Source organism: Tursiops truncatus, chromosome 15, assembly GCF_011762595.2.
Source record: "Tursiops truncatus isolate mTurTru1 chromosome 15, mTurTru1.mat.Y, whole genome shotgun sequence".
NCBI classification, from domain to species: Eukaryota; Metazoa; Chordata; class Mammalia; order Artiodactyla; family Delphinidae; genus Tursiops; species Tursiops truncatus.
In genome coordinates, this window is record NC_047048.1 from 12,100,717 (window position 1) to 12,128,246 (window position 27,530).

At 37.3% G+C, this 27,530-nt stretch overlaps 1 protein-coding gene across 8 annotated transcripts in view; it reads left to right on the forward strand.

Moving 5' to 3' along the window:
* Positions 1 to 27,530, forward strand: part of AUTS2 (activator of transcription and developmental regulator AUTS2) — a 1,117,278-nt gene that overhangs the window by 340,452 nt on the left and 749,296 nt on the right. The gene's annotated exons all lie outside the window — the stretch shown is intronic.

Genomic DNA, 27,530 nt, shown 5'->3' on the forward strand with positions numbered 1-27,530 from the left:
GGTTTTGTAGTTTAGAGCATCCAGTAGAATTTCTTTTAAAATCCAGATGAGGGCTTCCCTGGTGGCGCAGTGGTTGAGAGTCCGCCTGCCGATGCAGGGGACACGGGTTCGTGTCCCGGTCTGGGAAGATCCCACATGCTGCAGAGCGGCTGGGCCCGTGAGCCATGGCCACTGAGCCTGCACGTCCGGAGCCTGTGCTCCACAACGGGAGAGGCCACAACGGTGAGAGGCCCGCGTACCACAAAAAAAAACCCCAAAAAACAACAACAAAAATCCAGATGAATCTTAATTATTTTGTATTTGATAAATATTGTCAATGTTACTACTTGGGGGTAGGGACCCCCGTAGGGATATGGGGAGTAGGAATAAGAACCGCGCTATCATATTAGTAAACATTTTGAGAATCACTGTTTTCCGCATGCCTGATTGCCTCAGTACAGCAATGTATAGGTGTCTCAAATTCATGTATGCTACAGCTGTGTGCCTACATTTCACCCCTCTTTCTCCATTCCATTTCTGGCCTCTTGTAGAGTGAGTGCTGTGATTCTATTTCACAGTTTTTATTGAAATCTTGAAAAGTTTAACTAGGTAATAGTAGTGAAACAAAAATAAAAAATACTATCTTTACATTTCTGTGAAAAGAAAGTATGTATAAAGTGTCAGTCATTCTACCAAGCTGCTCTTGAGGCTGAATACCAGGAGCTGTTCTGGCAGCTAGTAGAAGTAAAAGGGGACAGCGAGAGAAAGCTCTCCCAGTTTCTCTTTCTCCGGCTGCAGAAGGTTGAAAGATGTTGTTTCAGCTGGAGAATTTCAAATGGATTCTTATTCACTTTTTGCTAAAGAGACTGGACTGTTTTTAGTGTTGTAATCTTCTGTAGGCGTGGAGAAGGGTCACCTCCTGATCTTGTTTAGGGGATCATGGGGTTAAAGCTGTGGCAGTCCTTCTCTAGACACAGGCTCTTGTCAGAATAATGTTTGGCCAGGTGTTAATTTGTGTCCTGAGGGGAAGTTCTGGAATTCATTATTCATCCCTGGGGGTAGGCGGAGGAGGAGGAGTTGTCCTTTTGGGAGGGGACTGGGGCCAGGGCCTGCCTCCTGCCTTTACTGACATGTGCCATTTGCGATGAAGGCAGCTGAAGGCCATTTGAGGAATTCTCTTGTCAGCCAGCCAGGAGAGCAACACAGAGGGAGAGAGAGGAGGGAGAGGCAGGCAGCTCAGCAAGGCAGTCCTGGAGTGCAGTTTCCGGAACGAGATCACACACAGCGATTTAGGCACTAAGGGAAGGTGTACAGGAGCAGACAGGGGAAGGAGGCCAGGTTTGAAATAGTGCATTTTCCTATGTCTTCTCCCTTCACCCCTCCTTTGACTACATGTCATCATCCTCTGGAAAACTCAGCATCTGAAAGAAGCCTTTGCTGAAACACCGTTTTTTCTTCAGCACTATACTGTTTTTGTTTTTTCTTTTCCTCTTTTTATTTTTTTCCATCTTCTTTTCCTCTGAGAGCAGAAGGTGAGACAATGATCAAGTCAACTTGGTTCTATGTTAAGTTCAAGTATGCAGAGAAGGTAAGTCAATATGTTTTCTTTTCCCAAGGGAAACCTGCCACCTCCCTCCAGGCTTCTCATGTTGATGGGCTCCTCTGGCTACTCAGGGAAGCAGATGAACCCAGAAGGTTCTTTTGTGAATGTGTTTCCTCTGGCTTAATAATTCTTGGATGAAATGAAGGCTCTATGAAGGCTCTATACTTGCTATCTGACATTGCTGCTGACCAAGAGGAAGGAATCTTCAAACTCTGTTCCAGAGGCATTATTTAGTATTTAAAGAAGAAAAATAATGAAACTGCAGTAACAGGAAAAACAGGCTATACTTCTTTAGATTGAATAGAGAATTTTCAAGAGGAATATTTGTTATGAAACTTGATGTATATTTGATTTGGTTCTGAAACAAATTGATAGTCACTTCCCGTTACCTGTAGTTTGCTTAGTCAGAAGTTTTTTTTTTTTTTCTTTCAGTTAACTGACTTTGTTCATTCATGTGTAGAAGAGCTTTGCTCTTCTTTGCTCAAACATTATTTGGTTGCAGAAAGAATCCCCATCATTTTGGCTGACTATGAGAATATCTCTTTACTCTGTGTTGGTGGGTTATGTTTTAGGGAACTAATGAACTTCGGTTGTATCTGAAATTTCGATTTTACAGTACAGTGTTTTAATATGTCATTACTAGGCTTTGGGGAAAGAAGTATGTACTTCCTAACATATCTAAACTTAACCTGGGGCTGTTGGCCATCGTTTTGGTTCTGGATCCATATAAATCAGTTCTTCTCTTGGAAATTTATTGGGTTAGTAATGAGGTTTCCAGGAGCATCCTAAAATGCCTCCCTTTTGTAATCCTTCCTTCCTTGTTTTATTTGTTGAAAACATAGGCATTTTGACTATAGAATTAAGCTGAGGCCCTAGAGAATGGAATCATGATATGGCAAGATGGAAAATTATGATGGTTTTCATAATTCTTATGATTATATATATAAGCATGTTGAAAAATTCTTCCATTTTTCAAATTTAAAATGAAGTTAGTACACTTTGGGCTAATTTTTCCTACTTTTTTTTTTTTTTTTCTGTGTAGATTTGTTTCTGCTGTGTTTTTGTGACAGCAAAATTACTTGTTCTTTACCCATAATCAAAGTATAGGACTTTTACTTAAAAGATTCATCCTCCATTTTAGACACATTTGCATTATTAACTATTAAAGCCGTTATAACTAGAATATTATTTTTTTGTATAGGGTCAGGACGGGTTATCATTATGGTTTGGGGTTTACTTTTTTCCTCAGTAGATTGCTTTCCTTTGAGCAGCCCATTACCCATTGTCTGTTGTCAAGAATTTTGGTAAATTTAAACTGTATTCTACCTCCTTAACCTTTTCCTTTCACCTTAAATGTCCTGCCATAGAAACCGGAAACTCAGAGTTAAGGACTGAGAGTAAACTAATGTTAAAAGCAGAAAAACATTTCAAGAAATAATCTTCATAAAAAAGAAAAGGAGGACATTAAATTAACTGCTTCATTTGAGTAACTATCTTATTGTTCCTTTAGCCACCAGACAACCAAACAACGAGAGAATGCATTTGTATACCAAGACATGCGTATAATGTAAAACTAAATAATGTAAGACTCCATAGCTAATTGAAGGATATCCTGTTTATATTACAATAGAGGGAATAAGAGAAACAGAAAAATCTCAGTCTTGTTTTTGGCATGCTTATTGATGCTCTATATCTCTGTGATTCTCAGCAGAACTTTTGTTCTTTTGTTCTTTCACAGTGATTTGTTTTTTAAACTTACAAAATTCATCAAAATGAGTTTAGTTTCATTTGGAGAGATAAAAGACCTTAGTGTAAACGCAGGGACAGAGATGCTTAAAAACAAATTAAAACTATTCTCTTTTTTATTCTTCCAAAAAGCCATTCTTTTAAAGGGTTATTAATTTTGAACTTCCTCCAGTATTTTATTTCATTAAAAAAATATATTTATTTAATTATTTAGCTGTGCCGGATCTTTGTTGCTGCATGCGGGTTCTTTAGTTGCAGCATGTGGGATCTAGTTCCCTGACCAGGGATCAAGCTAGGGCCCCCTGCATTGGGAGCATGGAGTCCTAACTATCGGACCACCGGGGATGTCCCTCCTCCAGTGTTTTAAAAAGGGCAAAAAAGAAACCATCTCTCTCATTTTCAAAAACTGACCAAAAGAATTGATATAAACTTGTCATTATTGGAAAGATATTTCTTCTGCAAAGTTTGTCCACAGCTATAAGAAAATACATTATGGGATATTGTCGATGGCCAGCCATTTCCTAGTTTCACATTTAGGAAAATGATTGAATCAGTCTTAAATAGTGAGCAAGAAAAACTAAGAAAGTCAAGTAATACGTTACCAAAAACATTGGCACAGGGAAACATTTCCTTGTTTCTGATCAGGATTCTGATCCCTTTCCAAGATTAAAAAATACATGTATGGTAGCATAAACATCTTTTTTTTTTTTAACATCTTTATTGGGGTATAATTGCTTTACAATGGTGTGTTAGTTTCTGCTTTATAACAAAGTGAATCAGTTATACATATGTTCCCATATCTCTTCCCTCTTGCGTCTCCCTCCCTCCCACCCTCCCTATCCCACCCCACAAACATCTTTTTTATTACTACTCCACACACATGCACACTTCTCTGTAAGTATTTCCATTTGAATTATTTATGAGTAATCTCTTTCTTGAATTAGGTTAATATACAGCTATCATTCCTTCTGAAATACTGCTTACTTGAACTAAGTTCATCCCACCCCTTGCCCCCTTCTTGTTCTACATATTCTCTTTGAGCAATTTCCTATTTTTATGTGTTTTACCATGTTCAGTAACTGGTTATTCCAAAATTTGTTTTACTAGTCTAATCTCTTTCTTGAGTTTCAGAGGCATATATTTTATTGACTAGTTAGATATGTGTCCTGAAATTCAACAGAAACCTCAGATACAACATCTCTAAAATGCAGTTAACTTCTGCATTTCATCCCAAAGAACACTTCTTGGTTCTGTTTCCCTCCTGGCTTATTAGAGGAGCCTCCTAGTTTATCTCCAGTGTGTTCCTGATGCCTTCCAGTGCTCCAAGACCTGTCTAGAGTGATCTTGTTAAAAGGTCAGTCTGCATCCCTTAGTCCCCTGCTTGTTAAAGGCTGCATTCTCCCATTGAAGAATCCTCATTTGATGTCCCTCAACAGTGCTAGCACTTGGCCTTGTATATACATAATGCATTTTATTGTAATTGTTTACTCACCAGTCTGTGTCCTTTATACTGAAAGATCCTAGAGATACTGAACTACTATGTTGTCATATTTTTGTATCCTTAATACCAACGCATAACAGGTGCTCATTTATTCCCTAAATGCTATTGAGTAAATCTGTGACTTTTCTGGGGAGTCTAGCAAACATGAGTTTGAATACTGCATCTAGTATTTACTAGTAGTATGTGATCTTGGACCACATATAGAAACTTGATAAAATTGTTTTTTCATCTGTTAAGTCAGGACAATTGTCACCTAATATTCTTTTTAAAAATTAAACTTTTTGAGATAATAGTAGATTCATATGCAGTTGTAAGAAATAGTACAGAGAGGATACCATGTGCTTTTTATCTAGTTTCCCCAATTGTAACACCTTATAAAACTGTTGTACAATATCAAAACCAGAATACTGACATTAATATAGTTAAGCTACTGAACAATTCCATCACCCAAGGGATCTCTCCTGTTAGTCTTCTATAGGCTCACCGCTTTCCTCCTCCCCTACACCCCCAGTCATTAACTCCTGGCAACCAGTATTTTTTTTTCTCCAATTTAAAAATTCTGTCATTTCAAGAATATTATATAAATGGAATCATACACTATATAACTTTTGGGGATTATTTTTTTTCACTCAGCATGATTCTCTGGAGATTCCTCCAAGTTATTGTGTGTTGTTCCTTTCGTTTCTGAGTAGTACTCCAAGGTATGGATGTACCATAGCTCGTTTAATCATTCCCCCTATTGAAGGACATCTGCGCTGTTCCCAGTTTTTTCTCTGTTACAAATAAAACTGCTGTGAACATTTGTGTACATAAATTTTGTGTATATTTTGGTGTAGACAGAATTTTTCTTTTCTCTTGGATAAATGCCCGGGAATACAATTCCTGAGTAGCATATTTAATTTTAAGAAGCTACCAAAACTGTCTTTTACTGTGTCTTCTATCATTGTACATTCTCTTCAGTGCAGTGATATGAATTATCTGATTTCTCTGCATCTTCACCAGCATTTGGTGGTATTACTGTTTTTATTTTAGCCATTCTGTTGGTATGTAGTGATTTCTCATTGTAGTTTTAACTTGCATTTTCCTAATAAGTAATTATGTCAGATGCCCTTTCATGTGCTTGTTTGTCATCTGAATATCTTCTTCTGTTAAATATCTCTTGCTCATTAAATGTCTTTTGCATATTTTCTAATTGCATTTTTGACTTTTACTGTTGAATTTTTTAAAGTTCTTAAATATAGTCTAGATACTAATCCATTATTGGATACATGTTTTACAAATATTTTTTCCTAATCTGTAGCTTGTCTTTTCAGCCTCTTGACAGAGAATGAAAGCAAAAATTTTAATTTTGATACAGTCCAACTTGTAGATTTTTTCCCTTTATATGCCTTGCTTTTATTCTTAAATCTAAGAACTTTTTGTCGATCTTATCGATCTTTTCAAAGAACCTTTTTTTTTTTTTTACATCTTTATTGGAGTGTAATTGCTTTACAATGGTGTGTTAGTTTCTGCTTTATAACAAAGTGCATCAGTTATATATATGTATATGTTCCCCTATCTCTTCCCTCTTGCGTCTCCTTCCCTCCCACCCTCCCTATCCCACCCCTCTAGGTGGTCACAAAGCACCGAGCTGATCTCCCTGTGCTATGCGGCTGCTTCCCACAAGCTATCTATTTTATGTTTGGTAGTGTATATATGTCCATGCCACTCTCTCACTTTGTCCCAGCTTACCCTTCCCCCTCCCCATATCCTCAAGTCCATTCTCTAGTAGGTCTGTGTCTTTATTTCTGTCTTACCCCTAGGTTCTTCATGACATTTTTTTTCTTAAATTCCATATAGATGTGTTAGCATACGGTATTTGTCTTTCTCTTTCTTACTTACTTCACTCTGTATGACAGACTCTAGGTCCATCCACCTCATTACAAATAGCTCAATTTTGTTTCTTTTTATGGCTGAGTAATATTCCATTGTATATATGTGTCACATCTTCTTTATTCATTCATCTGTTGATGGACACTTAGGTTGCTTCCATGTCCTGGCTATTGTAAATAGAGCTGCAATGAACATTTTGGTACATGACTCTTTTTGAATTATGGTTTTCTCAGGGTGTATGCCCAGTAGTGGGGTTGCTGGATCATATGGTAGTTCTATTTGTAGTTTCTTAAGGAACCTCCATACTGTTCTCCATAGTAGGGAGTGATCTAATCTCATACTTTTACATGTACCTGTCCAGTTTTCCCAGCACCACTTATTGAAGAGGCTGTCCTTTCTCCACTGTACATTCCTGCCTCCTTTATCAAAGATAAGGTGACCATATGTGCACGGGTTTATCTCTGGGCTTTCTATCTTGTTCCATTGATCTATATTTCTGTTTTTGTGCCAGTACCATACTGTCTTGATTACTATAACTTTGTAGTATAGTCTGAAGTCAGGGGGCCTGATTCCTCCAGCTCCATTTTTCTTTCTCAAGATTGCTTTGGCTATTCAGGGTCTTTTGTGTTTCCATACAAATTGTGAATTTTTTTGTTCTAGTTCTGTGAAAGATGCCATTGGTAGTTTGATAGGGATTGCATTGAATCTGTAGATTGCTTTGGGTAGTAGAGTCATTTTCACAATGTTGATTCTTCCAATCTAAGAACATGGTATATCTCTCCATCTATTTGTATCATCTTTAATTTCTTTCATCAGTGTCTTATAATTTTCTGCATACAGGTCTTTTGTCTCCTTAGGTAGGTTTATTCCTAGATATTTTATTCTTTTTGTTGCAATGGTAAATGGGAGTGTTTTCTTGATTTCACTTTCAGATTTTTCATCATTAGTGTATAGGAATGCCAGAGATTTCTGTGCATTAATTTTGTATCCTGCTACTTTACCAAATTCATTGATTAGCTCTAGTAGTTTTCTGGTAGCATCTTTAGGATTCTCTATGTATAGTATCATGTCATCTGCAAACAGTGACAGCTTTACTTCTTCTTTTCCGATTTGGATTCCTTTTATTTCCTTTTCTTCTCTGATTGCTGTGGCTAAAACTTCCAAAACTATGTTGAATAAGAGTGGTGAGAGTGGGCAACCTTGTCTTGTTCCTGATCTTAGTGGAAATGGTTTCAGTTTTTCACCATTGAGGAAGATGTTCGATGTGGGTTTGTCATATATGGCCTTTATTATGTTGAGGAAAGTTCCCTCTATGCCTACTTTCTGGAGGGTTTTTATCATAAATGGGTGTTGAATTTTGTTGAAAGAACCAGGGTTTGTTTTCACTAATTTTCTCTCTCTCCCTCTTCTTTTTGTTTTGTTTTCAACTTCATTTCTACTTTCTTTATTATTTCCTTCTGCGGAGCTGGATTAATTTTAGCTCTTCTTTTTCTGGGTTCATGAGGGGGATAGCTTAGATTATTGGTTTGAAAGTTTTCCCTCTTTTCTTACATAAACATTTAGTGCTGTGAACTTCCTTTTCAACACTGCTTTATGAGTCCCACAAATTTTGATATGTTGTATTTTCGTTTTAATTCAGCTTAACGTAGTTTTTTCTTTTTTTTTTTTCCCCCTTGAGATTTCTTTTTGATGCATGAATTGTTTAGTGGTGTGTGGTTTTGCTTCCAAATGTCTGGACATTTTTCTTTTGCCTTTGTTATCATTTTCTAGTTTGAATCCATTGTGGTCTGAGAACACACTTGGTAGGATTTGAGTTCTTTTATACTTGCCGAGGTTTGTTTTCTGGCCCATTATATGGTCTGTTTCAGTATAGTTTACTGGGGCACTTGGAAAGAATGTGTATTCTGCTTTGGGTAGAATGTTCTGCTGTGTTAAGTAGATTCTGTTGATTAACGTTGAATTCTTCTCTATGTTTGATGATTTTCTGTTTAGTTGTTTTATCAATTGTTGAGAAAAGGGTGTTGAAGTCTACAATTATAATTGTGAATTTGATTTTTCCTCCTGTCAGTTCTGTCAGTTTTTACTTCATATATTTTCAGGGCTACTGTTTGATGCATATATGCTTAGGATCATCATATTTTCTCAGTAGAGTGACCCTTTTATCATTACGTAATTTCCTGCTCTGTCGCTGATAATTTTGTGTGCTTTAAAGTCTATTTTATCTGGTATTAATATAGCCACTGTTTTTTTCTTTTGGCAAATTTTTTTAAGATTTTTTTTGATGTGGACCATTTTTAACGTCTTTATTGAATTTGTAACAGTACTGCTTCTGTTTTATGTTTTGGTTTTTTGGCTGAGAGGCATGTGGAATCTTAGCTCCCTGACCAGGGGTCAAACCCACATCCCCTGAATGGGAAGGCGAAGTCCTTTTTTTTTTTTCTTTTAATTTTTTTGTCTTTTTCTTTTTTGCTTATTTATTTTTGGCTGTGTTGGGTCTTCATTGCTGCACACTGTGGTGAGTGGGGGCTACTCCTTGTTGTGGTGCATGGGCTTCTCAATGCAGTGGCTTCTCTTGTTGTGGAGCACAGGGCTCTAGGCACGTGAGCTCAGTGGTTGTGGCTCGCGGGCTCTAGAGCGCAGCCTCAGTAGTTGTGGCGCACGGGCTTAGTTGCTCCACGGCATGTGAAATCTTCCAGGACCAGGGATTGAACCTGTGTCCTCTGCATTGGCAGGCAGATTCTTATCCACTGTGCCACCAGGGAAGCCCGGAAGGTGAAGTCTTAATCACTGGATCACCAGGGAAGTCCCTGGCAAATGTTTTTATGATAGATTGATCCTTTTTGTACTTTTACTTTTATGTTATATATACTTAAGTATGATATTTAAAGAAACTTTCTGGTGGATGGCATATAGTTGGGTCATGTTTTTTAATGCACTCTACTAATCTCTGTTAAGTTTGCCAATTTTTAGTTTTCTGTTTTTTATTTTATTTTTTGTTTCTCTGTCTTCTTTTTCCCTTCCTTTTCTGTAAGTTACATTCTAGAATTTTCTCAAATTTCATTTTGATTTGTCTGCAGTGCTTTTGAGTGTGTATCTTTATACAGCATTTTTAGTGGTGGTTCTAGATATTGCAGTATGTATACTTCTATCACAGTCTATTGTCAACTTTTTACCAGTTCAAGTGAAGCATTGAAATATGTCTCCCTATACCCTCCCCCATTTATAATTATCTTAAATAGTTCCTCTACATGCATTTAGAACCTTCTCAAGACAGTGGTAATTTTTGCTTCAACTGTCAGTCGTAATTTGGAAGACTCAAGAGGAGAAAGTGTATTATATTTATTTTGTTCTTTCCATTTGTTCTTTTTTTCCTTTCTCATGATTTAAGATTCTTTATTTTATCATTTCCTTTATTTTTTTTTTAAAAGAGAGCTTCCTTTAGACATTCTCTAGGATAAGTAGCAACAAATTTTCTTAGTTTTCTTTAATATGAGAATATGTTATTACTCATTTTTTCCTGAGGAATTTTTTTACTTGCTATAGAATTCTGGGTTGACAGTTCTTTTCAGCCATTCCAGTGTATCTTGGCATCCATGGTTTCTTATGAGAAATTCACTGTCATTCTTACCCCTGTAGGTCACGTATTGTTTTTCTCTGACTGCTTCCAGAATTTTTCTGTATCTTTAGTTTTCAAAACTTTTACTGTGATGTGTCTTGGTGTGGACAGCTTTGGGCTTATCTGCTTGGGGTTCTCACAGCTTCTTGAATCTGTAGGTTTGTGTCTTTTGGCAAGTTGGGGAAGTTTCACCATGTACTTTTTTGTTGTTGTGGTGGTATGCAGGCCTCTCACTGTTGTGGCCTCTCCCGTTGCGGAGCACAGGCTCCGGACGCGCAGGCTCAGCGGCCATGGCTCACGGGCCCAGCCGCTCTGCAGCATGTGGGATCCTCCCAGACCGGGGCACAAACCTGTGTCCCCTGCATCGGCAGGCGGACTCTCAACCACTGCGCCACCAGGGAAGCCCTTCTTTGGTTTTAAGCATGTTTATAATTGCTTGCTGAAACCTTTTTTGGTGGGTGCTTTAAAATATTTGTTAAATAATTCTGTAAAATCAGTGTTGGTGTCTGTTGGATTGTCTTTTTTCATTTAGGCTAAGAGTTTTCTGGTTCTTATTATGAGGAGTGATATGTGATTAAAACCTGGATATTTTGGGGGCAGTATGTTTTGACTGTTTGTTTGACTGTATCTGACTAAACCTTCTGTTTTTAGCTGGATTCTTCTGGCAGCACTCTGGCAAGAGAAGGGGACTGCCACGTTGGGGAAGAGGTCCTGGTTCCCAGTTTCACCTCAGTTGTCACCTGAAGGGGGAGGGGGTTGGTGCTGAGTAGGAGTTTCGACTCCCCTCCAGGCCTCAGCTGATACCATAGTGGCTGGGAGGAGCAATAGTGTTTAATTACTGCTTCCCTCATGTCCCTCCACTGACACTATGGGGGAGGCAGTGGTTCTTTTACCACCAGGCAGTGACTCTCTACAATGGAGGGAGGTTCGAGAGACTCTCTTAGTGGGGAGAAGAAGGAGGAGGCTTGTTGCTGCCCTCTGAGGGTCTAGGCTCCTCACACGGTCTCCACTGACACAGTTGATGGATGGGTTTGGGGGCTGTTTTCTGCCCAGTGGAGTTGAAGGTCTGGAATCTCTACTCATCTCCTCTGGTGCCAACTATATGTGGAGGTGGAGAACACCTTTAACGCCTGGTGAGGGTGGAAGTCTAGGCTCCCCACTCATCCCTACTGATTTGGAAATGAGTGTGTCCCAGGTTTTTCTTTGGTGTTTGTCTAAACATTATCTTACTAGCTTGACTCTCCCCTGGCCCTTTGTCTAAAGGGAGCTGCCTTTTCTTGGGACTTTTTTGGTATTTACTATTGGCATTTCTTGATTTCTGGCTTCTTCAGCTCATAGTCTTGGACACACAGTATGAGGTAGAAAACAAAAACGGAAACATAAAAACTGAGGGAACTCACCATAGTCTCATATTTTGGGTCCTCAGTTTCCTAGCAGGTCTGCATTCTTGTCTTCACCTTTCAGAGTCTACTTGCTTTTTCATCTATAGTGTCCAGGGTTTTGGTTGTAGTTTGTGTGAGTAATAGGTAAAACTATGTCCATTTCATCTTCCTTGAAGCAGAAGTCCCCTAAGACGCTTTTTAAAAAGAGATTCAATGACATAATGTTTTTAAGTGTTTTCATTGCATAGGGCCTGATAAGTGCTCAGTAGAGGGTGGTAATTTTTTTTTTATTACCTTCTTTATGTTTCTCCAGTGTTTAGTTGAAATGTCATCATAGTTTGCTAATCTTTGCTAGAAACAGCTCTTGTGTATGTTTACCTTGCTTTATATACATTGTATTATCAGTAACATACATTTGCATCTCCATCCCCCCTTCAGTGCTATTCTATGAAGATGTAGATCCATAAAAACATTGCAATCTTTTTCTTTTTCCAGGCAGTTTTGACAGTGTATTTTTGTAATAAGATTAGAATTATTAATTTTGGCTTCATTGAAAAATAGTTAACTATTTTAGCCAGAAAGGGCATAATATAGGAAACAATAGATTTTCTTCCTGAAATATTCAGTTCAATTGAGGTATTGAATTAGGTGGGGGAGATTGAGTACACTTTTCTTCTTTTAGTAAGATTTGTTCCTCTGAACAACTGCCCTGAGCTTATTATAAGTATTATTTGACCCCATTGACAGCATTGCTTATGACCTTATGCCATATCTGTCTAATAAGTTTAAAGTATGTACTCTAACTCAGTCTTTAACTTCAGAGTTAATTTGAAATTTATTTACATAGTATGTTTGGAAATTTATGTAATCATGATGACTATACCTTATTAATATTTTATAGAAGTTTATCCCAATAAAATTCTTCTGTTAGAATGAAGCAATAAATTTGTGTCACAACACCAATTGGGAAATCCAGAAGACACTTAATGTATGGAACATAAGCTATGGAGCATGGCCCCATGAATCCCTTTATTCTCGCTTGATATGCAGTAGGATTTGGACAGCATAGAACCTTGTTTCCTCTGCCTTTATTTGTTGTTTGGTAGAGGAAAACTTGTTGTTTGAGACAAGAATGACTTAATCTTTACACCAGGCTACACTAAATTTTTCTTCACGCTTAGAGTGGACTCAGTTCAATGGAAAGACTGTTCATGGTTTTGACAGCTTAAATAAAAACCCTGAAGGATGAGCAACTGCTCAAAAGTTCCAAGAGCTTCATTTCTAGTGGAAGGACGTCAATTACAGTCATTTTCTTTGAATAAGTACAAGGAGGTAAATGGAACCCCTTTTTCAAATGTTAAATTTGAAGACTGTGTTATTACTGGTGTACTTTGGAAATAAAGCCTGATTCTGGATTACTATATAAGAGTATGAGGAGGACTATAGCCAGCAAATGAGCCACTTGGTGTTGAAGTGTAGACAGTACATCAAATGCGACCTTCATTAAGCAGTGTTGCCCTGTGTGGCACCAAGTGCACTAAGCATCCTTTTCAGCAGGCTCTGATAGCTCCTTGTTGAAAGGCTTTGTGCTACGCAGTTGCTTCGTAAGAGGGATTAAAGAAGGGTATGGACTCATGTTGGCTTTATTTTTCAGGTAGAATTTTTGCCTGTGTGTGTGTGTGTGTGTGTGTGTGTGTTGTTTTAGAGTACTTGGAGTAGCTGCAAGTATAGAGTACTTATTTATTGTATGTTTTTTGCATGAATAAATGAGAGTGAATTAACAAATTTGGCTTCCTAAATTGGTGATTTTTGCCATGCACATATTGAAACTAAGTTTCTATCCCTTTGCATCTCCTCCAGGGTATCCCCACCCCCGCTAATTTTTTAAACTCACTGTCCCCTCTGCCTTCCTAGAATGTGATTATATACACTTAGAGTAGTTGGAGGACCTCACAATATTATAGAAAGAGTAGGACAGATCAGTTTTACATAGGGAGGACAGAAGAACTTCCTTGAAATTACAGTGATGTTTCAACCTCACTTTAACTGATAGATCGTTCCTGTAGATCTCTGTGAGAAGAAAGCCGTTCAAATCCCATTCATTTTACTTGTTAGGCCAAAGTAAATCAGGTTACCCATTTTGTTGTTCTTTGGTAGAATACTTCTTACCTGGCATCATCAGTCCCATAGTGCAGTTACAAAATAGAAACAGCTAAAGCTTGAAATCATTGAAAGAAAAAAAGTGTATACTTTAACCCATTGTTTTATAGTAAAACAATGCATCCTCTCACCAGTCCTTTGATGTGGATCCTTGTATTTACATTGGCTGCACATTGGAAGCAAAAAAAAAAAAAAAAAAAAAAATTGATGTCCAGGTATTCTAGAGATTCTGATTAAACTGGTCTGAAGGATCCTCAGGAGTTTAAAATGTGCAGTGAGAGTTGTTTGAGAATGGTTCCACTGATTTGTGTTCCAACTGTTTTTTCTTGAATAAACCACATCCATAATGCATTGACCACAATTGTCTAGGAGGGTTTCCTAAAACTGTTGATATAACTTAGACATATGTGAGTAATCTGAGTGCAGAAACCTTTTAGATTCCTCCTCCCAATCTTTTATGGTTGTCTCATATTTAATTTGACAACAGTTTTTTTAAGGAGTCCCCTTTACAGAGTTCAGCTTAATTTTTATGGTAGCAATATCTCACTTTCATTTTGTACTCACTGTTTTACATGATATTTAATTAAATATTCACTATAACTACCATAAACAGGTTTGGGAACAAACAGTTTACTCTTAGTGTGTGACGCACTGGTACCTTATAGAGGAGCATTCATTGGCTGTGAATCATTCAATATGTTTTGCAAAGGAAATGAGGACCATCGGTTGATTTGGCTGGTCAGTTGAGTGGAAGTCGGTCAAAAGAGCTTTTATTGTAAAAGATATATGGTCGGCCTGATATTAGGTCAGTTAATATTCACCTAAAAGAAGGTGGGATATATTTAATTTTTATTCTGTAAGTGAATATGTAAGTATGGATTTTCTTCCTAATTTCATATTTAATTTTTTATTCAGGACTTCGGGTTAATTAATATCTGGTGTTAGTACTTAATGCACATAGATATGATCAATATAATCACTTTTATCTCAAGAATGAGTACTGTTTCTTGCCTGTGGTTTTTTTATTCCATTATAACCGTCTAAATGATATTCATCATGGGCCTTTATTATACACCATCAATGCTTCAGAGTCTTGAATTAAGTCTGGTCTTTGAGTATCACATGTCTTGAAATATACTTCATATTAGATTTGTGAATAAATTGTAGAAAAACTTAAGAGTGAAATGCAGGTATTAATTAATGGTATTTCCTCCTAATGAGACATACTAGTAGACATTAGAGCATTAGTAAGTCCTTAATAGACCGTGTGAGATTAGTCAGACCCATCACAATATGTGTACGCCTATTCTTACCATTTGGTATGTGCACATACTGAGTTAGTTGTTTATTCTCAATTGTTTATGGTAGTTGCATTTGCACTACCATCTTCTACTTTCATTTAGAAAACTAATCCTGAGTTTTTGTCTATTTTTGCTTAGCTATCAAAACTTGCTCTCATTAATCTGGTTTATATCTGTTTGTTTTGTCGTCTTTTCAGATTGTGTATTCCTTGAGGACGAGGAATCTAGTCTTCCTCTGGTGTAGTGCCTATGACAAAGAACAAAGTTTTAGGAACATATTGTCTGAATTAAATGTATTGAATTAGTCAATGGATGTTAGGCCTGTCTCTGTGCAGGACAGAATACCAGACTTTACGAGAACTGGTCCCAAGAATATTTTTATTTTCTTTCTTTCCTGGGAAGGAAAGAAATGGTGTATAGGCAGCTATATGCAAGTACCTTGGTCTGTACTTTTTCTTTCTGACCGCTCTGTTAGATTATCTTTCAAGAAAGCTGAGTAGCTTAGCACAGTGAATACTTAAGGGAATGCATGGCTCCCCTCTCACGGGACTTAAGTAGTGTTTAACACCACGGTGAAATCCTCAGCTGTGGCTTTCTCTAGTGTAGAATTTGTCTCAGAAAGATTACAAGTACAAGGAAGGCTTTGTGTGCTGTGTTTTGGGTTTGTCATTTTTATTTATTTATTTATTTTTCTTTTCCTTTCTTCTCCGCCTCCTGCTCCAGGCCTTCCATAACACCATAGAGTATTTTCTTTGGGCCTCTGGAGTGTGCGTGTTATTTATGTGTGAGCCTGAAAGAAAAATAAAAGGCAAAAGCAAGGCAGTGCTTACCAGTGGGAGCCATCACCCACAGGTAAAATGAAGAAAAATTACATGAATGAGTTCTCTTCTCTTCAGCCACTTTTACCACTCGGGGAACCAAACAAGGTATCAGAGACAAAGCATGGGTCTTGGCATGTGATAACCCAGTGGCCTGGCCGTTTGAATACTTAACCAGTGGAGAACTCAGTTTTGCCATGTTCCTGACAGAGATGAAAGCCTTCTGAGGAAATTAGAAGGGGTATAATTTGGGGACTGTACTCAGATTCTTTCTTGATGTAATGTTGGAGGGCTTCATTTACAGTGACTGTCATTCAGCAAGAAACAAGGGAAGACTACTGTTTAGTGGCAAGGAAAGTCTTCGAATTTTCGAGCTGAAAAACAATGTAGTCCAACCTCTGCAGTTTGTAGCTAAGGGCAGTAAGCCTGGAATCTCACTTAGTGTTTGGTGGCCACAAGTGTAGACTGTAGCTAGGAAGTACATTTATTCTACTGGAAACCAATGGTGTAACAGGACTCGAACTTTTTCTTTCATTCATTAGTAATTTTCCTTTCCTTTTGTTAGGAAAAGGCCATTATAATCCTAGCATTGGCACAAGTTTTAGTTTTTGCCTGTGCCTTTCCAGTGTTTGCCCTTATTTACATTTTATATTTATTTCTACATGTTTTTATATTTTTCGTTTTTGCACTTACCCATTCCTCATTCTTTCTAATGATTTTACGTAGCACTTGTCACAGTTCCTTTGGATTTTCATTATAATTTGCTAATTTATTCCCTTGTTGTTGAGTACTTACATGGAGTTAGATTTCTTGCCATGAAGGAGAAAGCCATAAAAAACAATGTGGTGGATATAGCTTTACATTCTCTTGAGTTATTTTTTTCTCATCATTTAAGTTCCTGAAAGTGACTTCATTGTAGCAATGGAAAGCGTGCTGTAGCCTTCCAGAATCTGAAGGAACGTGCCCCGCACTGTATGTGTGCAAAGATTGTGTGGATGTGAATGTGCATGACATAGAAAAAATCTCCTGCACTTTGTAGGTCAAACAGCTGATGAGTCTTAATGTAGGATTTTGTGTTTCATGTCAAATGGCCACCTCTATTAGGGAAGACAAAAGCATTTACATTAGTATAGCTGGTTAGCTTTATTAATGTTGGGCAAAATCAGTATGTTAGGAAAATAAATCCATAGTTTTGGGGGGAAGTTATAAAATTAAACATATAGGTGACCTATTTATACACTTTTATAAAGGAATTATTGAAGAAATATCATCAGAAGTTATTGTCTATATGAAATGTATATTCAAAGCTAATATTTCTTCCTCCAAGGCTCTAGGAATATAACAGAGAACAGACGTATTTAACTATAAAATACTATGATGCATCAAACGGTGCAGTTTTTATTTTATGGAGTTTATGTGTTGACTCTGATTTGAACTATTGCTCTTTTTATCATGTGGGAACTTTTGGAAACAATTATATGGTCAAAAATGTAAGGATTTTGACCTTATATTGATTCCATTTGTGTTATTTTACCATATTTTTCTTTTCAAAGAGGTGTGTGTTGAAAAGGGAAGCTTTATGTTTGCTAATCCGAGTTTTCAAGTGTTTATGGAAATTTTGATAGATTCTTTAATAAGTGTTTCTCTCCAGGAAAAGATTTCCTGACAGTGGAGTTATTAGGATCAATGGACATGTGTGTTTTTTTTTTTTTTTTTTTGCCTTTTCTATTATATTATTTTCAAAAAAAGTTTGTTTCACTTTATCTTTTTATACAGATGAAGATAGACACTTTTCCTTGCACTGATTCTAGTGTGTGGTGCCTCACAGGTGGTCTGTGGAAATCTTTTCCTCTTCCTGGGGCAATTTTTCTGAAACTGCCCGAAGTGGTAGCTGACTCCATTCCATCCTTCCTCAGACCAAACAACACTTTCTCAAAATCCAGCCACCCCACTGCTCTAACACTTTCTAGTTGTCTGTAGGCCTTGGCAGATAAGTAATCTGGGAGCTGTTGTTGGGAGGGGCTGGGCAAACTCTGTCACGTATCATTGTTGTGAGATCATTACTACACCAAAATCTGGAGGTGATTATGGATAATGGCTAGCTAGTGACATAAAATTTTGGAAAAGGTTTTGCTGGCCTTTTTCTAAAGAGAAAAAACTAATGACATACTAAAAGTAAAGCTCTTCCTCATTCAGCCATGTGTCTGAAGCCATTGAGAAGGTCCCCAAGTGCATTTTTTTCAGCGTTATTGAGGTATCATTGACAAGTAAAATTGTGTATACTTAAAGTGTGATAATTTGATATAGGTATGCATTGTGAAATGGTTACCATAATCAAGTTAACACATATATCACCTCACATAATTACCGTGTGTGTGTGTGTGTGTGTGTATGTGTGTGTGTGTATGTGTGTTTGAGAAATGGGAAAGCTTAATGTTTACTCTCAGCAAATTTCATGTATACAAGAGTGTTACGAACTGTAGTCACCATGCTGTATATTAGATCCTCAAAACTTACTCTTATAATTGAAAGTTTGTATCCTTTTTTTTCCTACAACTATGGAATTTTTTTCAGTTGGCATTATTGAGATGACAGAAGAATTTCTCCCTGGAATAGTCAACCAATTTTTTGCATTGTGACATTATCAGCATACTATATTGTCTTATAGTTTGATATTATGTGTTTGTTTTTTTTTAACATCTTTATTGGGGAAAAGTTTGTATCCTTTGATCAGCATCTCCCCATTTTCCCTATCCCCCAGCCCTTGGCAACCACCATTGTACTTTCTTTTTCTACAAGTTCTACTTTTAAAAAATTTCATATGTAAGTGATAGCATGCAATATTTGTCTTTCTCTGTTTGGCTAATTTCATGTAACATAATGCCCTCCACATTCATCCATTTTGTTGCAAATGATAGGATTTTCCCCTTTTTTAGGGTTGAATAATATTTCTCTCTCTCTCTCTCTCTCTCTGTGTGTGTGTGTGTGTGTGTGTGTGTGTGTGTGTGTGTGTGTGTATCTATCTATCTATGATTTTCTTTATCCATTCATCCATAGGCCAACATGTAGGTTGTTTCCATGTCTTGGCTATTGTGAATAATGCTACAGTGAACATGGAAATGCATATATCTTTGTAATATAGTTCAAGGTAGTTCAAGATAATGTTTTCCTTTCCTTCAAATATATCCCAGAAGTGGTTTTGCAGGCCGATGTGGTATTTCTATTTGTCATTTTTTGAAGAACCTCTATACTGTTTTCCGTAATAGCCGTACTAATTTATATTCCCACTGACAGTGTACAATGTTTTCTTTTTCTCCCCATCCTTACCAACATTTGTTATCTCTAGTAGCCAACATTTGTTATCTATCTAGTAGACATTCTAACAGATGTCAGGTGATATCTCATTATGGTCTTGATTTGCATTTTCCTGATGATTAGTGATACTGATTACCTTTAATATACTTGTTGGTCATTTGTTATCTTCTTTGGGAAAATGTCTACTCAGGTCCTTTTAAATTAGATGGTGTGTATTTGTGGTTTTTTTTGTTTTTGTTTTTGTAACTTGTATGAGTTCCTTATATATTTTAGATACTAACTCTTTTTCAGATATATGATTTGGAAATACTTTCTCCTGTTCTGTAGGTTGCCTTTTCATTTTGTTGATTATTTCCTTTGCTATGCAGAAGCTGTTTATTTTGATACAGTCTGCTTGTTTATTTTTGCTTTTGTTGTCTGTGCTTTGGTATCATCCAGGAAATCATTGGCAAGACCAGTGTTAAGGAGCTTTTCCCCTGTGTTTTCTTCTGGAGTGTTAGGGTTTCAGGTCTTACGTTTAAGTCTTTGTTCCATTTTGAATTAATTTTTGTGAGTTGTGTAAGATAGGGTCCAGTTTCATTCTTTTGCTTGAGTATATCCAGGTTTCCCAGCACTGTTTATTGAAGAGATAGCCTCTCGCCATTGTGTGTTCTTTTGCCCTTGTCAAAGATTAGTTGACCATATATTTGTGGGCTTATTTCTGGGCTCTTTATTTTGTTGCATTTGTCTGGGTGTTTGTTTTTATACTAGTACATGCTGTTGTTATTACTGTAGTTTTCTGATATAGTTTGAAATCAGGAAGTGTGATACCTCCATCATTGTTCGTCTTACTCAAGATTGCCCTGGCAATTTGGAGCTTTTTGTGGCTCTATATGACTCTTAGGATTGTTTTTCCTATGTCTGTGAAAAATGCCATTGGACTCTTAATAGGGATTGCATTGAATCTGTAGATCACTTTGAAGAGTATGGACACTTTCAAAATATGAATTCTTTCAATCCAAGAACATGAGATATCTTTCCATTTATTTGTGTTGTCTTCAGTTTCTTTCATCAATGTCTTACAGTTTTCTGTGTATAGATCCTTTAGTTCCTTGCTTAAATTTATTATTAAGTATTCTATTGTTTTGTACTATTATAAATGGAATTGCTTTCTTAATTGTTCTTTCCAGTAGTTTGTTGTTAGTGTATAGAAATGCAACTGACTTTTGTATCTTGATTTTGTATCCTGCAGCTTTGCTGAATTTTTTCAGTAGTTAAAATAAGGTTTTGTTTTTTTTTTTAATGTAGTCTTTAGGGTTTTCTGTACTCAAGATTATGTCATCTTCAGACAATTTTACTTCTTCCTTTTTGATTCGATGGATTTTATTTCTTTTTCTTGCACAGTTGCTCTAGCTAAGACTTCCATAACTATGTTGAATAGAAGTAGTGAGATTGGACTACCTTGTCTTGTTCCTGATCTCAGAGGAAAGGCTTTTTTAGCTTTTTACTGTTGAGTATAATGTTAGCTGTGGCCTTCTCATATATTATCTTTTTTTGTGTTGAATTATATTCCTTCCATACCTAATTTGTTGAGAGTTGTTATTATTATAGGATGTTGAATTTTGTCAAATACTTTTTCTACACTTACTGAGATGATCATATGATTTTTATCCTTTATTTTATTGATGCAGTGTATCATATTAAATTTTAATGCTATATTATTTATCTATTAATTTATTCATTTATGACTGTGTTGGGTCTTCATTGCTGCACATGGGCTTTCTCTAGTTGCAGCAAGCGGGGGCTATTCTTCGTTGCGGTGTGCGGACTTCTCATTGTGGTGGCTTCTCTTGTTGCGGAATTCGGGCTCTAGGCGTGCGGGCTTCAGTAGTTGTGGCTCACGGGCTCTAGAGAGCAGGCTCAGTAGTTACGGCACATGGGCTTAGTTGCTCCGCGGCATGTGGGATCTTCCTGGACCGGGGATCAAACCCGTATCCTCTGCATTGGCAGGTGGATTCTTTTTTTTTTTTTTTGCGGTACACGGGCCTCTCACCTCTGTGGCCTCTCCCGTTGCGGAGCACAGGCTCCGGACGCGCCGGCTCAGCGGCCATGGCCCATGGGCCGAGCCGCTCTGCGGCATGCGGGATCCTCCCGGACTGGGGCACGAACCCGCGTCCCCTGCATCGGCAGGCGGACTCCCAACCACTGTGCCACCAGGGAAGCCCTGTCTCAAGAAGGCTTTGATTGTTCACTCCTTTTGATTGTTCAGGAGTGTGTTGCTTATTTCCACATGTTTGTGAATTTTCCAGCTTTCTTGTGTTAATTATTTATGTTTTCTATTGTGGTCAGAAAAGATACTTGATATGATTTTAATCTTCATAAACTTGTTAAGACTGGTGTTGTTTCCTGTCATATTCTGGAGAAAGTTCCATGTGTGCATGAGAAGGATGGAATGTTTTATATATGTCTGGAAGTCTCATTTGGTCTAAAGTCCAATATTTCCTTACTTATTTTCTGTCAGGATGATTTTCCTATTATTGAAAGTAGGGCATTTAACTCTCCCACAATTATTATGTTGCTATGTATTATTGCTTTCAGATCTGTTAAAATTTGTTTAATATATTTAGTTATTCCCATGTTGGGTGTGGATATATTTACAATATATACACAGATCTTCCTGATGAATTGAACCCTATATCATTATGTAATGACCTTCTTAATCACTTGTCCCAGTTTTTGACTTAAGGTTTATTTTGTCTGATGTAAGTATAGCTGAGCCAGCTTTCTTTTTGTTTCCATTTGCATGGCATATCTTTTTCCATACCTTCACCTTAAGCTTATGTGTGTCCTTAAAGCTGAAATGAGTTGCTTGTTGGCAACATGTAGTTATGCTTTGTTTTTTATTTATTCATCCACTTATATGTTTTTTGATTGGGAAATTTCAACAATTTAAAATAATTATAAGGTAAAGATTTGCTATTGCCATCTTTTTAATTGTTTTCTGAGAGCTTTGTAGTTCCTTTGTTTCTTCTTCTCTTGCTGTTTTCTTTTGTGATTTCATGGTTTTCTCTAGTGGTATGCTTTGATTCCTTTCTCTTTATCTTTTGTGTATCTACTTTAGGTTTTGGCTTTGTGGTTACCATGAGGCTTACGTAAAACATACAGTCTATTTAAAGCTGGTGACAACTTAACTTGATTGCATAGAAAATTTCTACCCATTTATTTTTCCCCTGGTTGCCCATATCTCTTGAAAGATTTGGGAAGTTTTCAGCCGTAATTTCTTTAAATAAGCTTTCTGCCCCTCTCGTCTGTCTGTTCCTTTTGGGACTCCCATAATGAGAATATTGTTTCATTTTGTGGTATCCCATGATTCACTTAGGTATTCTTTACTTTTTCTCATTCTTTTTTCTCCTCTGGGCAGTTTGAAATGACTTGTCTTTGGGTTCATAGATTTTCTGTTGATCAGGTCTGCTCTTGATGCTCTGTATTGCAGTTTTCATTTCCTTCATTGAATTCTTCAGCTCCAGAATTTCATTTTGGTTCTTTTTTTATGATTTCTGTCTTTCTGTTGAACTTCTCATTTTGTTTCTGTGTCTTTTTTTTCTGATTTCATTGAGTTGTCTATCTGTGTTCTCTTATAAGTCATTGAGCTTACTTAAAATAATTATTTTTAAATTCTTTCTCTGCAATTCATAGATCTCCATTTTGGGGGCATCAGTTACTGGGATATTATTGTGTTCCTTTGGTAGTAACGTTTCCTTGATTTTTGTATGTGTGTTTTGTGTTTGAAATAAGCAAAAATATGCATTGATGTTTGTACATTTGATGGAACAATCACCTCTTCCAGTCCTTATGGATTGGTTTTGGTAGGGAAGCATTTTCACCTGTGGGAGGGTGTTAGCGCACTGGCTGGTGGGGTGTGGTGGTTCTGGCTCTGGAGAAAGCCCAGTAGTGTAATTTCTTTGAAGCTTTATCAGCTGATGTAAGCACTGGGGAAGATAGCAGTGGTCCTCATTGGCAAAGGCTGCGGGTGCCTGCAGCATCAGTGAGTACTTTTGGGGTCTTCAGTGGCAGAGTCTCCTGAATGGCTCCTCTTTTTTCTTCCATGGGGTTTTCGTGGCTGACTGGACCCCTTAAGGACTACTTTTGTTCATGAATTAGCGGAGTAATTTTGCGGGGAGGAGGTTTTGCGGGGACAAAGTACAAAGGCTACTATCTCTTACTCCACTATCTTGCTGATGTGTCTCCCCCAAACACATTTGGAACATGTGCAGAGTGTGCTGTGTTTTCCTATAGTTCAGTCTTGTCTCTGTCCTTGAACAGAGGCAAGGAAACAGATCCAGCAGTTGTTTGGCTTCAATACTTTACTAACACTGCCTTCACAGTGCTAGGGTTGTGTATTTCTGCCTCTTACTAGTCCTGGAAGTATAATTAAAGGCATAAACAATTGGGTAGAGATACAGGATTCTCTGGTTTTCATTGTGGTGATGGTTTTATCATTTTGCATGTATCAGCCACTATGATGAACCTTTCATAGTTTAGCATTCTTCTGCTCAGCATCCTCTAGGACTTCTCATTTCACTCAGAATAAAATCTCAGCACTTGGTCATGGCCTCTAAAGTCCTAAATGACCCCTGCGCACTTTCATTCCCTCTGTCCCTCTAGGCCTCCACGAGTCCCTCATCAGCCTTCTGTAGTTCCTTGGACTGTTCACACTGCCTAGGTTTCTCTGCCACATATTGTCACGTGGTGGGTTTTATCTTGCCCCCTAGATCTCAATTCAGACTTTACCTCTTCAGTGCCATCTTCTCTGAGCCATGTTTGCCCCCTTTACTTATTTCTCATTATGTCATTTTTCCTTTTAATTCCTTAATATCACTTAGAACCATCTGAAATTATTCTATTTGTAAATGTACTTACTTTATTTAGGGTTTTTTTGTTTGCCATTTCTTATTGAAAGTTAAGTTCAGTGATAGCAGGACCTTTAGGATGTTATTTGCTGTTATATCCTCAGCACTCGTTACAGTGCCTGGCACACAGTGAGTGCACTAAATCAATACTTGTTGGATGAATGTATGAATGGACCAAACAAGCCCCTGTAGTATGGCAGGTATTACGTTAGCAATTAAAAAAAAAATAACTTAGATTTACTTCCTGCAAACAATGTTTTCCATAACCTGAAATTGTTAGTTGGAATTCTTTACAGAAATCCAGAGTTAGGCTTGCTTGGAAAAATAATCTTCCTGATCATAATGCCTTTTTCCTTCCCACCACCGTGGCTGTTCTTGGCTGTAAAGCCAGTGTTCAGGTCAGAACTTTATTGATTTTGGCCAAAGGCCAATGCAAACTTTCCAGTATTTCTAAGGGTCTCTAGACCTTCCACCTTGACTAGGACTGTACTTCTTTCTTGAAGAGCTAAATTTTTTGACAATTAAAGGGCACAATAGAAATTGTACACATTAACATTATTATTCTGTGTATGTTCTGAAAAAGTATCCACATTTGCTGTGAAGACTTAGTTATTAGCAGATTAATATTCCTTTCAATTTTTAGTGTAATGTTTCTGGTACACTGCCACGTCTGAGATTCTGATTTAAAAGTGGGAAACAAATTAATAGCAATTATTTGGTTAAGTTTTGGGTTACCTCTGACTCAAATACTGGTAACCCTTTCCCATTCTTTAAAAATAAGTCTTTTAGGTTTAATGAGTTATGTCTTGGAGTTGCAGAAGCAGTAGGTTTGACATTTAGGACTAGTTCCATAATATCTGGAGATAAGCTTTGCAAAACGTGCATTTGGACTGTGTGCCTATGGTTACAAAGACAATATTGAGATGAAAAGATTGAGGATTTTAAGTCTGTAAAATGTTAAAGCCATTCCTCATCCTATGATTATTTCTCTCAGATGGATTAAACATTTTACAGCTATTTATAAAAGAGTAATTTGACACTGTAATTCAGTTCCCATGACAATCATAGAACATTGGATCCCTAACTGTGTTAAACTAGATTAAATGACTAGGTGATAGGAGGGCTGTTCTAGATTAAAGGAGGCTAAAGAGACATGACAATCAAAAAAGCAGAGCGTGAGCTTTGATCGAATCCTTGGTTGAGGCAAATGCTCTAAAGGTCATTCGGGGACATCTAGGGAAATTTGAAAGTTGGACTGTATTAGATGATAGTATTGAGTAAATATTAAACTCTTGAGTATGTTAATGATACTGTAGTTATGCAGGAGAATGTCCATGTTCTCAGATTCATGCTCAGATAATGGGACGAAGTATCAAAGTTTGCAACTGTTTTCAGATGGTTCAACAAAATTGTGTGTGTGTGTGTAGAAGGCATAGAGTGGGGAGAGAAGGAAAGGGGAGATGGGACAGGAGGGAAGGAGGCAGAAGGTGGGCACATCTGACAAAATGTTAATTAGTGAATTTTGTAACAAAATATTACAATTAGTGAATCTGAGCAAAGAGTATGTGGGCGTTTGTTGTGCTCTTTTTTTCAATTCCTCTTTGGATATAAATATTTTCACAATAAAGATTGTGGGAAAATATAATAAAGAGAAGCTAAGTTTGGAAAAGCAGTGATTAAAGCGATTTTTCATCACTTCCAAACTCTGTGAAAGAATACTTGCTATCTAGTTTCCATCTTTGTTTAAATACTGATCTTGCTGATGAAATAGTTTTTAGTTGGTACATTTAGATTCTGTTAATGGAATCTGCTCATAAAATGTTTCTATGTAGACAAATAATATTGTTTAGTATATCAGAAATCAAGATTAGGAAGGTGCAGTAGAAGGAAACTGCCTGTAATCCCAAGCATCTACTGGGTTACTTGCCAGTAGGAGTATTTTGTTTTAGACTTATTGTGTGTATGCCCAGGGAGAGGAGAAGTGTGTTTACCAGTTTTGTTTACTATTACCCTCAGTGTGGAATTTTGAGTATTTGATTGGCTTTAAAATCTCTAGTTCATTTTCATATGTGCCAGGTGATACCTTATTTCAAACTTGGAAGGTAAAAATAGTCATTGTTCTTCAAGCCAGAAAGACTTCTGGGGGGTTGGGGCAAGGAGGAAGGAGAGAGGGACTACGAAACGAATGATTATCTGAGTGTAACTTTGATAATGCATCTACTGGCTTTACTAAAGCTGCCTGTACATTGTTGCTGGCTTCAGGGATGTGGTAACTGCCTCTTGAAAGGTTGGTGACTTTAGTGACATAAAGGATGATATTTGCCTCATTATAGAGTCTTTTTTTTTTTTTTTTTCCTGCAGAGAATTAACAGTCTGACTTGTCTAACAGTCTTCTCTTTGTGGCCCATATTTTTCCATGAGCCCATTAGAAAATCTAAAAAGATGAGTTTAGAATTCTTCTAGCCCAACCTTCTTTCTCTTCAGAGGAGACTATGTTTTTCAGGGCAAGGTGCTACTTGGGCAAGATGGCAGAGCTGCTGGTGCTAGCACTGGAATTCGGTGCTAGTTTTCCTAGCCTCCTTTGTGCATCATGTCATCATTTAAACAAGATGACAAGCTTCTCAGATCCATTGTACGTAGATCCTGAAAGAATGGATAACATTTAATGCCACCTGTCATATATATCATATGTTGAGTTGTTTATTGTACATGCTCCCCTATAAACTGTAAACTCCTCTGGGGCAGGATTTTTGTCTGTTTTGTATACTGCTGTTTTCCTGGTACCTAGAACACTGGCTGGAAGGTGATAGTCACCCAGTAAATATTTACTGAATGAATGATTGAACCAGAAGCAAATGACTAATAGATTCACAGCTGCCCATGTAGCAGGATTTTAGGGAAATAATGGATTGGCTAGAGTACCACACCCCCATGTAACTAGCTCATGGTCTAAGGTGAACAATTAGACGCTGGTTTCCTGTTTAATTTCCAGTACTCCTGGGAGTAATACATTAAGCTGTCTCATCTTAGAGATTTGCTAACTTAGTGTGAATGATTTTAACAACCACTTCCCTAGGAGTACTTTTTAATGAAAGATGGGGTAGAACATGAATAAATAGAGTAAAGATGGGAGAAGTGCTGAGAAAAAGGGAAGATGAGACGTAAAGACAGGCTTTGAGTATATCATGATTTTGAACAGGACAACTTTACTGGTATTTGGGTTGAGAAATGCTTTGGAATAAATTGCGTGGTAATATGTCTGTCAAATTCATTCACGGTCCTGTGACCCCAGGAATTTGTAACATACAATCATCTGCAACTCAAGATGGGCTTGAATTTGGTGAGTCT